Below are 12847 nucleotides of genomic sequence, written 5' to 3'. Positions count from 1 at the left end.
GAAGAGGGTTAAGGAAAATACATCTGCTGCAGTTTTTGATTGTCTTCCCGTGATCAAACCACAACACCTACCAAACTTGGCAAGGAGATTTTCTACAGACATTCTTGTGAGCATCAGAAGCTATATAATTAAATACCATTCCAATGGCTTCCTATGTAAGCCACGAAGTTCATCTCATATTTTCTATCAACACCACATGGTCACACTCTGCCATTTCAACAGCAAATGTAGGAGCTAACACCTGAGCACAGAGCAATTCAAGTGACAGGTTGTGCATCTCCTGGAAGCAACAAAAAGTCAGACAGGACACATCTCCAGAGCTTTGCATTGCAGGCCACCCAAGTCTTAGGTACCAATCCAGGAGTCAGTCTGGCTAAAAACACCTGGGAAATACTGAGCTCAGAGCAAAAAGTAGCTGTTCAAACCAGGGGTGGAGCATCAGAAGAGCAATAGATTTCAGGAACTCCTCCCACTTACAATCACTTAGAGGAGCAAACCAAGTCTCTAAAGTAAGTTACAAACGGCAGCTGAAAGGTTTTGCTGGCTCAATAATGGGAGTGTCTTTGCCAGCAAATAAACTTGGTGAAGAGACACAAGAGAAAGCGATTCCTTCCCCATCTCACTCACACAGATGGAACTCTAAGAAGTACAGAAATGAGAAACTAATTGGGGGAAGGCAGCAGGGAAAGGGGACTGTGGCTTACAGCTCCTTGACTAACTGTGTTTTACATAACAATAATGAATTTTAAAAGCATGTTTAAGTGATGGGAAAAAATATATCCTAATGAGTAAAGATGAGCAGTGTCATTCTAAACACCTTCAATGACAGCACAGAGGAAGATTTTTTCTATTTTCTTTTTTCAAATAATATAATCCATTAGGCAATGAACTTGTTAAAAATGAGATAATGCTTTTCTAAATGGTCACACAGTAGAAAGGGTATATTTTGGACTTTGTTTTGTTTATAAGAAGGCAAGTAACAATAATAAGTAGAAAGAGTTCTGGTATGAATTTCTTTGGGCCTCCTCCAAACAAGAGTAAGAAGAACGAGAAACAATTTAGCACCTGTAGAAGAAATATTCTGGCTTTTTATCTTTTTCTTTTTTTAAAGCATAGAGAAAATAATAGCAAGAACTACAACAAAAATCATTTACGCAAAAAGGTAAAAATCAACAGCTTTATTTAAATAAGAAAAGCAATGGGACAAGAAAGAAGAAAAAATGAACCCATCATTGCAATGCATAACTATAATGACTCATGCGTTTGATGCATTTGATTTAATATTTTGCATCTGTTAGCAGCAAACACTCCATAGTTGACCACAATATAAGGCAGGTCACCTTTGTGACCTCTATTAAGAATTTCAGACAGAGAAATTCCCTTCCTCACCCTGCAGAGGAATCAGCATGGAAACAGAAGCAAGAATGATACCCTTCCCCTTTAAACGGTGAAATCTTCAGCTGGTGCTTGCAGTTCAGTCTTGTATAGCTGTACAAGTGTATCAATGTCTGGTCAGTATCTTGAATTTTACTCTTCCTTTTCACAGAAGGAATTTGATTTTCTTTATTTGCTGTACAGGCTATATTTTTCTGCATTTCACCTCTATTATAGGAATTATTAGTTGCCACTTGCTGCACCTCCCTCTCAACAGGCAGGTGCCAAAGTTCATGGGTTCCTGAAGCTCTTCAGGGAACAAAAACCCTCATCAACACAATCTGATAGGAACATATCAATATGGCGTAAACTGTCAGCTGAATCAGATCTCTATCTATCAGCAATTAGGTCTACCAAGAAAATAGCACAGTGTCCTCTTTGCCCGAAATGCTGTTCAGCCACAGAAAACAAAACGTCGATGCAGCCCTGTGTTACACCACAGAAAGGACACCAACAGAGATGAAATCAGAGAGATATTAGGAAGAAGGTAATAAACATGACGCCTTGCCAGAGTGGCCTGTGCCACAAAAGCCAGTACTGCAGGTTTACCTTGACCTAACTGCAGAGCAAATGAGGAGTGAAATGTAAATTATGCCAGCAGGAAAGCGGCTATTCTTTGAAATCGCAGGGTATGATTCAGCTGCCTATGGGCTCTCTTACTGACGGGTATATGCATTTGAGTGAGCAATTGCTGGAGACCAGCAGCAAGCAGCACAAGTCAACTGTGATAAGCATTAGTTCCTCTCCTTAAAAGAAAACAACAGCTAACTCCTAAGGCAACTACCAAGTTATTTAAGATGTACTGCCCACAAATACAAGAAAGCAGACAGTAGATATAGAGGAAATGGACACAATTACTTTCTCTCTCTTTAAAAAATACACACACACCCCATCACAAGCACAAACAGCTAAAACTTGCTATTTATCTGGCTGTTGAGGATTTCGGGGAAGTAGCAATCTGCAGTGGCTTCTCTGCACATCTAAAACAGTCACACCACCAAAAAATGAAATTTCATACGGCACAGTGAAATTTCACATGGTGCAACTTTATCACATTAGTGTTTGACTATGAAGGAGATGAAGGTAAATCAGCTCCAGTTAAATAAATTTGGTAATAAAGTATCCAAAATGTACTTAATTTTGGATTCGTACATTTGGAAATAAATGTGACCTCTAGTCCATGGCTACTACATGACAGATGCTATTTGGTTACACAGTATATTACTACATACGGTGATTTTCGGGAATACTGTATGCGAATATATAGCACAGAGCAGCCTTTTACTTTTCCCTCCAAAAAGTTCTTGCCAGATGCAGTAGAAAGCAGTAAGAAATTCTGCATGGCTTACAGTGGTCTGTATTTCCCCTTACTTACTGAAAGGATCTCCTAAAAAAGTAAATTCTCATATTTATAAGCTAGGCTGCAGTAAGAAGAAATCTTGTAGGTAAAGATATTGGCAACAATAGATCATAGTAAATACACTGTTCACACTCTTGAGGGCAGAGAGGCCCTGCAGAGTAATCTGGACAAATTGGAGAACTAGGCAATCACCAGCTGCATGAAGTTCAACACAGGCAAGTGCTGGATTTTGCACCTGGGACACAGAAACCCTGGCTGTACATACAGACTGGAGAAGGAGATGCTGGAGACCAGCTCTGTGGAGAGGGATCTGGGGGTTCTGGTTGACGGCAAGTTGAACATGAGCCAACAGTGTCCCTGGCAGCCAAGAGGGCCACCCGTGTCCTGGGTGCATCCAGCACAGCATTGCCAGCCGGGCAGGGACGTGATTGTCCCGCTCTGCTCTGCACCTGGAGCACTGTGTGCAGTTCTGGGCGCCACAGGATAAAAGGGATATAAAACTACTGGAGAGTGTCCAGAGGAGGGCTACGAAGTTGGTGAAGGGTTTGGAGGGGAAGGCGTATGAGGAGCAGCTAAAGTCACTTGGCTTGTTCAGCCTGGAGAAGAGGAGACTGAAGGGAGACCTCATCATGGCTAGAGCTTCCTCACAAGGGGAGCAGGAGGGGTAGGCACTGATCTCTTCTCTCTGGCGACCAACGACAGAACCAGAGGGAATGGCAGGAAGATGTGCCAGGGGAGATTTAGGTTGGACATGAGGAAAAGATTCTTCACCCAGAGGGTGGTGGACACTGGAACAGGCTCCCCAGGGAGGTGTCATGGCTCCAAGCCTGGCAGCGTTCAAGAAGAGACTGGACAAGGCCTCAGACACATGGTGTGAACTGTGAGGTTGTCCTGTGCAGGGACAGGAGTTGGACTCGATGATCCTTGTGGGTCCCTTCCAACTTAGGACATCCTATGATCCTATGATTTTCATAGTTTTAAATTTTCTATATCTCAGCAGATATTTCATATAGAATTTCTAAATAAATAAATACAATGGAAGAAACTTCCATGTCCAAATGATAGCAAAAAGTATTTCAGCTTCTGCTATAATAACCACAATATAAACTGAGGAACTGTAACAATGCCAACATCAGATTACCTACTAAGATGTACTACATAAAAATTAAGCTGCTAGCAATTTCAAAATGTTTTGCTGTCTGTCACATTCTTATTGGGTCAGCTATTACAGTTTAAGAATTTCACTAAGTATTGCAGCAATTAACAGAGATTACAAATCTCTTCAGTCACAGCTGTCTGTACCTTACCCCTTCCCAGCTTTGCATTTCTAGGAACAAGATATCTGTACATTCCTGATAAAAATTAAACCAGATACTAGAATGTCACTCAAAACTACTAATGAAAATCTGAAGTAGAAAAAACTTACTTAAAAATTTCACACAGCACTTGTCATACTGCTTATGGTATGAAATTATGTCAGCAATATAAACATTAATCCCGTATTCAGTAACAGATATTGGCAAAAATATATTATCCATCTACTTTTAAGTGAGAAAGTAAAGATACAGAGTAACCAAACACCAATCAGCTTTTCTGCTTAAAGCACGTCATGGTGTCAAAAAGCTTATTTTTTAAAACAGTTGTAAAAGTCAAAGGAATAGAGCCTGGTTTTAAAAATTAACCATTTCATCCTTAATGACCAGACAAGATAATGAGAATTTCATTCATAATCCCCTTAGACAGCAATGCTGCCTCTTCAAATACCCACGCAGTGCTGGGCTTGGCACACCGTGCCTCCTCATACCAGTCTTGGACAAGAACGTGGGAGCCGAGCAGGCTCATGCTGTGCACAGGCACCCCCAACCTTCTTCACGGAGACACGGCACCACCCAGCTACTCCTGAGATGGGAAATCCATTCCTTTCAGCGTGCTCTCCACATTCTCCTCCATTTGTCTATCTGGGAAAGGAAAGAAGAGTTTTCCTCTTTCCTCTCCTGCCAAATCCCGCCATTCAGGCCCAGCTTGTGAAGTCTGAAAAGCTGAAATCAGAACACAGGAATCTTCAGAGGTCTGAGCACTCCCAGTGAGAAGGGACACATTCATCTATGGGTTTGGAGAACAAAGCTTTTCACACGCTCACTGGTACTCAGCTTTTACTGCTTGTTAGGTTAAATGGTGAAGGACTGAATACTTACTCTATGTCTGCAGCTAATTTACAAATACTACATGTTTATAATCCCAAGTCCCAAATGGGCATTCAAATGAGTGTCAGATCTTAATAATTGTATTTTAACTCTATTAAGTATTTTAAAGGAAGGCAACACGATATTGTCAGCTATTAAGCAAGGGGATTCCCCATCTAATTTCTCTAATAAAACACATGCAGAAAAAGCAATGCACTCTACAGGAAAAAAAAAAGCGTGTATTGACTCCTTCTGTCAGCCATATTTTCTTAACACAAGCCAACATCAATCAATCTCTTCACTCAATGTGCAATTCTCGCCATCTCCATGTTGAACACATTAATGAGTCTCTATTTAAAAAAAAGTCATCTGTATTTGTCATGTACACAGCAATAACAGGCTCTGCTATACATAGTGTGGCTTTCCATATGTTAAAGAAAAGCTGAGGTTCTTCTCTTACAATAAGGTAATGGACAGTTCATTTCAAAGACACTGTAGTAGCTTTGAGTGACAAAATACCAGCTCACAAAGCCACTTTGGGTCTTTTGGTTTGGTGTATTTTTCTCCCTTCTCTACACTTCAGCAGAAGTGCTGACTTGGCACTTGCCCTAGGAATGCAGCAATGATGCAGCTGCACTGTTGAGCAGCAATGCTTGCTTGCAAAATGGCAAACGGCAAAAAAGAGACTGAGAAGCTTATGACAGAGAAACAAGGGTGGTTGTCATCCACTGTGTGAGGTCTCCTGCTGCTGCGGACAATGTGGGCTGCCAAGACAACTTTTATTTGACCAGCAACAAAGGCTTCTCTCTGCAGTTGGAGATGACGACTGAGCCTAGAAATAAAATATGGCCCTCCTACTACAAAAATAAGAGTTTTGCAGTGGCAAAGGAGGTTGTTCCACTGTTCTGCTCCTCCATGAAAGGTTTTCTTTCCTAAAGTGAAATGATTTAATGAAAACTACATACTTGGCTAAACACGAGGAAGAAATTTTTTACGATGAGCGTGGTGAAATACTGGAACAGGCTGCCCAGAGAAGTGGTAGATGCCCCATCTCAGGAAACATTCAAGGCTGGATGAGTCTCTGAGCAACCTGATCTAGTTGAAGATGTCCCTGCTCATTGCAAGGAGGGTTGGAGTAGATGATATTTAAAGGTCCTTTCCAACCCAAACTGTTCTGTGATTCTATGCAGTAGTCTGTTCAGTAAGCTTCTGCTGGTAAGAAATGCTTTTCCACGGAGCTATCCACAGACCCAGCACAAGACCAATCTTCCCACAGAAGTCTTGGTGTGGGACAAACTGGGGAGAAAGAACACATAAGAAGATACGTGTAGATAAGACCAATGGACTGCAGGCTGAGAATTAGCTGGTTTCCACACCCAGTGTGTAATTTACTGAGAAGATTACTGAGGACCAAAGGTTATGAGAACCGTTAATGCAGTCAGCAAATGACCATTTGTTGCTCTCCAATGTTGCTTAAACACAGTTTGCAAAACAGCCTCAGTGGACACATTTCATCCTCCTCTACTTAAAAATGAAAATGGGAAATGATGCATGTGTGCTGGGGAAAAAAACCAAAAAAACCAACAAAAACCCAAAACCAACAAAACCCAAAACCCAGCATTGCCTCCTTTTCCTGATTTGAGTAAGTTATGTCTTTTCCTCTTCAGCTCATCCTCTGAAGAACATTATGTGCTCCAATGCTACAATCAAAAAAATGTAAAGAGCTGCTGCTGAGGTTCGTCAAAGGATCAGGTTTAAAACATAAGCAGCCATCACTGCATATGGTTTCTAGAGAGCTTACCACAGGTCATTTCCTAATTTCAGCCAACATCTGAACACCTATTTGCATGTCAGTGCAAAAGTACTGCTTGTGGTCTCTTTGCTCTTCTCTCAGCAGGCTAAATCATGGCTCTACAGATGAAACTGCAAGGGTATCCCAGAGCCCATCCAAATACACTTCATTTTGATGTTGTTTTTTTTTTTTCTTTTTGGCAAAAAGTACCCAGATACCTCTCTGGTGTAATCAGGTCTCCTGACAATGTGAAACTTGCCCTTTAAAGAGTCCACTGACAGATGGATTCAATTTAAAGCATGACTATGAACAGCTGCTGCTGATCACCAGCTTGTAAAGCGAACTCATTCATCACAAAATATTTCAAAAGACTAAACTGAAACAGAACAAATGAATTTGAAGAAGTACAGGAGGTGCGGCGTTAGCCTTGGAGAATGTGTCAGTTGTTAAAAGCACAGCTATGGTCCTGCTATTAATTTATTCCTCTAAATGCTGGCTTTGCTCTATTAGTGGCATTCTCCAGATCCTCAAAAATCCAGGAGGGTAGCTTGAATAAGGTATTGGAAAACATAATTAAATACTCCTTACTGAAGGTGATTTTAACTAAGTGAGCCCCTAAAGGGAGCGGTCAGCCTGTTTAAATTGTGCACGGGAGAACTTCAAGGTGACAAGCTTCAAAAAACTGCTGGAGTGAGAGGAGGTTATTTCCCCAACTGGTCTAACGCAGCAAGAAGTCCAATCAGTTGTGCAAGGGGGCCATGTGCTTTGCCTTTGCCACCTTCACTTTAAATACTGTGAGAGGCCTTACTGCTTTTAAAAAGTTTTCATCTTCCTCTTCAATCCTGCACTACTGCTGCAGTGAAGAAGACAACCTTGAAAGTACACAGCCTCATAAATGAAACCACCAAGTATGATGATCTCTGAGGAGACGGGGAGCTGACACAGAACTGAGTAATTCACACTTAAAAAAAAAAAAATCAGGAATTATGCAGCAAAAGTAGACATTTCAACTTCAATGTATTTGTTATTTGGCCAATGGATCATCTCCGAGTGACTCATTTTTTCCCAGAGTACTTCCTACAAGTTAGGTATGAGGCATCTTCACAGATGTTGGGAACAAGGGCAATACAGAGGGAAGAAAATTCTCTGCAGGGTGCCCCAGGTGGTAATTTGGTTTTGCCAGCATCATTGGGTTTTCTAGCAGGGTGAAAATGTACAGGTCAGAAAAGTGAGACTGTATTTTGCTGAAAACCACATTTGACTAGTATATTGCTTGTTATTTTCTCCTCCTCAGTCCAGGGGCAAAACTAGAACTTAAAAACAAGTGAAGTTTCCAAGACTTGAAGGCAATTCTTTACCTAGAAGTGATACTTAAAACATCTTCAGACATCTGTACCTTCAAACTACACTTGTACTTCACAAATAAAGCATGTCTCATGTGAAATATTCCTATATATATTCTAATTTTCACACACTTCTGTATCAATATGCAGTTGTTACATCAGATTTTCATATCTTAAAATGAAAAATATACTTATCTATTTTGAGCTGCTGGAAATGCAGTGATATTTTGTTGTAATATATCTTGATAAATAGAAGGTAAAAAGAAACACACAGTCCCAAGTTTTTTCCTCTCTCATTTTAGAAAATGTAATCTTTGCAGGGAGGGGGAAAAAAAAAAAAAAAAGAGTTATCTCAGATAACAGCATTTCCCTCTTTTCTTCTACAGAGAGAGTCTATTTCTCTACCTGCTACCCTTCCTCAAGCCTAGGTAATGAGATAAAGCTTGCTGTCACAAGCTTGCGTAAATAAGGCATATCAGCTACTCTGCAAGTCCCCTTCCATGCAATGGAAAAAAGCTACAGCTTTGTCATCACCCAGTCTCCTCCTAGCTGGTACGAAAGCAATGTGAGGAAGTGATCGGTGGATTAACATCATGCCAATAACTAGCTCTAAGTCAACACTTTTGTTATTTAACCCCTTTTAGGGAGCAGCTGACCATTGCCAGGATTTATGCTCTGATGTGGAGGTGAAAAAGCGTGCACCAACAGCATTGTTTTATATACAGGAACCAAGGCACACACACGCACTCGTGCTCACACACCCTCCGCAAAGGTTATTCATCACCACAGCAACCTCTCAAAACAAAGGTGGAAGCCAATTCAAACAGCCCTGTTCCTCTGATGACAGAGTATGAAGGGCGCTCTCCGCCTGCACTCTTCAGGGGGCTTTGTTTGCTCGAGTTTGCTTTCATGTCATTGGATCTCATTTACTAATTTAATTTTCAGCAACCCAGCGTGCATGCCCAGAGCAGAGAACAGCCATTAAACAAAAAAATTCTTCTATAGCCTTGGTTAAAAGGAAAGAGAAGAACTGGCTGATGGCTGATTTGCCACATAGCTGAGCAAATACCATATTCTATTAAACGTACCCACTGTCACCCCACCTTCCCCGCACCCTTCCCTACATACCAGGAATAGCTGCTTTAAAATAAACACCCCACCTAAACCCAAGAAAAACCCCAATCTGTTTAACTATCATTTCTTCCTTCCTCTCCCCTCACCGCTCCCTTTCTTCACAACCTTTTTCATTCCACGGGAGCTTAATGATTTTGGACATACGTTAAGAAAATCTGACCAAGACAGTAAGATAATTGTAAACTTAGCACAAACAAAAAGCAGAGTCTCTCTTCACTCCCCAAATCTGGAAAGAACAAACCCCCACCCTTCCCCGAGTCACTTGAGGAAAGTGATTACGATAATTTCTAAACCTTTTCAACTACAAGCCAGGAGGAAAAGCCTGCTGTCTGTAATGACAAGCTGTCAAACTTGGTGAGCAACGTGGCTCTGATTCGTGACACTGATCCTTCACCTGCAAAGCGGAGCATGTGGGCATCAGCAGCCGCACTGCATGCAATGACAATATTCAAAATGCCCAGATTTCTCTATTTCTCCAAAAGCAAATCTCCCATCTGAACAGCCAGCTCTTGATGTGAGAATGCCCTCCCTGTCTTCAGGATTTAAAAGATAGAGTAACCATGTGTTTTGATATATAGGATTAAAAAACCCCGATGGTTCCTAGGAACTTTATCTTTTAAATGGAAAATGTTGGTGATTAGAGCAGATAAAATCTCAAAGTTTAAGTCCCATTTACTCCTATTGAGAACTGTTAAATTTTTCTGTAGTGAAACCACCAAAAATACATATCTAGAAATACATATCTTCAGTGATTCCATGGAAATAAGCAAAATGTATGCTAAAAAAAGAGTGGTTTGATTTATACGAACTGCTTAAGCATACATTTTTCTCAAGTTTTGAAATATTCATTGATAGCTGACCATTAATGCCCATAATTGAGAACAACTAGAAATGAAAAAAAAAAAGGATCAATAAAAAAAAAAAGTATGAGAAAATTCAGGTTACAGATGAAGATTCAAACTGCAGTTTCAAAAGAGCAAGCTGCATTTGCAGGTAGCAAAAAGCAATAGAGTGGGATTGAAAGCAAAGTGCAAAATGTCTCTTAACCCCAAGTGCAGGACACTCTCCACGTACACCGCACTTGAAGCTCTATGCTCTATCACCACAGTGCTCTCAGAAATAGCAAAAAAACCCAAAAAACCAAAAAACCTGCATTTGAGCTCACGCACATTTCTTAAGTGCAGCCATAGGCAAACCCATCAAATCAGATGTATTCATAGCACAAGGTGAATTATGTCATCGTGTAATCGCTACTTGACATGATAAGCAGGCATTGGCTGACTCAATCTTTATTTGTGCAGTGAATTTTCAAGGTACTTTCCTGATGATCTTGGGTTTTGAATGAAGTCTCTCCACATAAAGATGCTTTCCTACCCACACTACAGGGGAGCAAAGGTTTTTACCTTCTCCCCCATGCTGGTATTCAAGCTTGTGAGTCAGACTGGGACCACAGATATGACAGACAGCAACTAGTCTTATATTTGGGACCTTCCTGACCAAGACACAGATGTGCTTCCACTGTAAGAGAATAATTTTATCTACATGAAATTATTAGGCTTCTAGAAAATCTGTGGTCTCTAACTTCTAACAATTGAAAACACTGGTGAAAAAAAAAAAAAAGTGCACCTAACCAAGTGATAACGATTTTAAATAAAAAACATTGCTTGAAATACTACCTTGATTTCTCTATTTCTACACACCCAGAAAAGCAAGTGAAACAATTTAAAAACCTTTCTCTTCCGAATCTGCTGGAGTTAGCACTAAAGTTGTTATATATTTAAGCACTGGGGTTCAGAGTTCTCAAGCAGTATAAAGGAACTGTATCTACCTTCAGTGGTTCCCAAGATAGCAGCTGTTACGCTTGAACTGAAGCAAGAAGAGCACTGGTGAGTGAGGGGAACTTAAGGACAGGTTTCTTCCATCTTGCAAAAATATGAAGGATACTTTACACTAGTACCAAATTTGTTTTTCCAAACCTTCTACTAATTAAAACATACTGGTTTTAGCCTGGTTTAATAGACTATTGGACCTTGAAATAACATACTTGAGTTCCTTCTTCTGTCCTTGCCTCCTCCAGCATAAAGCCAGAATTACCCTCATAATTCTTCATGCCAGAGTAATTTTCCAACTCTGGTGCTAATCAAGTTAACATGTACAGCTCAGTATGGCACTGACCTCCAGGTTTTTATCCAAGTGTTCCAACAAGCACTCTTAACAACGTAGTAAGAATCTGAATGAGTTAGACAAGAGCCTGAGATATTTCCTTCCCACGCCCATCCTTACAAGAGTCTCCTTCTAACTTCTCAAGAAGATAACTTCAAGTGGCTCTGCTTAAAGCACTGATCTTCAACTCTGATATACATAGGAAGATTCAGTATCTGATGCTGAGCTGCATTGTGCCAATGCTTTCGTGAGACTCTATCCATGTACAGAGAGGATACTTCCTCCCAAATTTCACACAGATGTTTAAACGATTAGCAACAGCTAAAGGCACATATGTTGTTTTTAATAGGGAACGTGTGGTTTGCAGACCAGGTTGCATCTCATCAATAATTTCTTGGTGCAACACTCCTGAGAAGACAGCAGTCAGCCCAGCATGGCAGTCTTTTAAATAAAGCAGAGTGTTACAAGGTGCAAGGCAGCACTCCACACATTTGCTGTCAAAGAATCACAGCATTTCAGCTGCTGGAAGAAGCAGATTGCCATCATTTTATCAAGGAAAATCACAGATGGGAGAAACTGACTGGAAAACACCTTCCCCTCAGAAAAAATTGCTAGCTATTATCTTTTGTAGAGAAGGTATATCTAGTATTGAACTCAAGATAGGATCACACTTTGGAGGTCAAAACAAGTATACTCAATTTTTTACAAAGCATCTTCAAAAGGGATCTGGGGATTAAGTTTGTCTGCACGCAGTCACACAGATTTAAACAAGAAAAAAAAATGCACTTGCATAAAAGGCTTTGGGAAGTTTCAGTTTCTATTCAGCTAGAAAGGCAGTGAACAAGCGTGTACATGCACACACATTTGTAATCATCCTCATGCTGACAGCAGCCAGTCACCACTACTGCTATCAGAGCCCCACAGCTTGTATTTCCAGGCTATGAAGCACTAAGGCAGAGGGTATAAACCCTCCTCTGATTAAAAAGGCACAGTGCTGTCGTCTAGTACAACACACCAACTGCCATAGATTTGACATTTGTCCTCACCAGGATCTTACTCATTCAGTAGAGGGAGAGAAAAAAATAATCCATAAACATACAAAGAAAGAGTAAGGATTTCCTAAGATTAGCTGGTAACCTGCATCACTCTCATTTTCTCTAAACCCATCAGTCACCCTCTGGAAAAAAACAAGCAAGGCAGGCAAGTCTTTGCATCCAGAAACTTACAGTTTGCAAAAAGATGCTAGTTGTTAAAGAGACAGGGAGAAGCTGTGCTTACGTACAACTCACCAGTGACCACCTGTGCAAACGCCACGTGCCTGGGATTAAAACTTCAGCCTGGATAGATGCTGTCCCTGCCACCGCTTGATTCAGCTCAAGTGCCTGGCATCTCTCCAGAGTCACTCAGAAGGCTGCTGCCCAATAGGACAAATCACTGG

The 12847-nt window shown here is 40.8% G+C and overlaps 1 protein-coding gene across 6 annotated transcripts in view; it reads right to left on the bottom strand.

Moving 5' to 3' along the window:
* EPS8 (EGFR pathway substrate 8, signaling adaptor) overlaps window positions 1-12847 on the bottom strand; it is a 141716-nt gene that overhangs the window by 93415 nt on the left and 35454 nt on the right. For 5 of the 6 annotated variants that reach the window (XM_065636002.1, XM_065636010.1, XM_065635994.1 and 2 more), the window contains exon 2: window positions 12699-12843. The exons of the other annotated variant lie outside the window; for it this stretch is intronic. The gene's annotated coding sequence lies outside the window, so the exon portion shown is untranslated. The remainder of the gene's footprint in view (window positions 1-12698; window positions 12844-12847) is intronic. 6 annotated transcript variants of the gene reach the window in all.

The sequence above is a fragment of the Caloenas nicobarica genome, chromosome 1 (genome assembly GCF_036013445.1).
Source record: "Caloenas nicobarica isolate bCalNic1 chromosome 1, bCalNic1.hap1, whole genome shotgun sequence".
NCBI lineage: Eukaryota > Metazoa > Chordata > Aves > Columbiformes > Columbidae > Caloenas > Caloenas nicobarica.
Note: the sequence above shows the minus strand (reverse complement) of the source record. Positions and strands in the feature narration are given on the sequence as shown.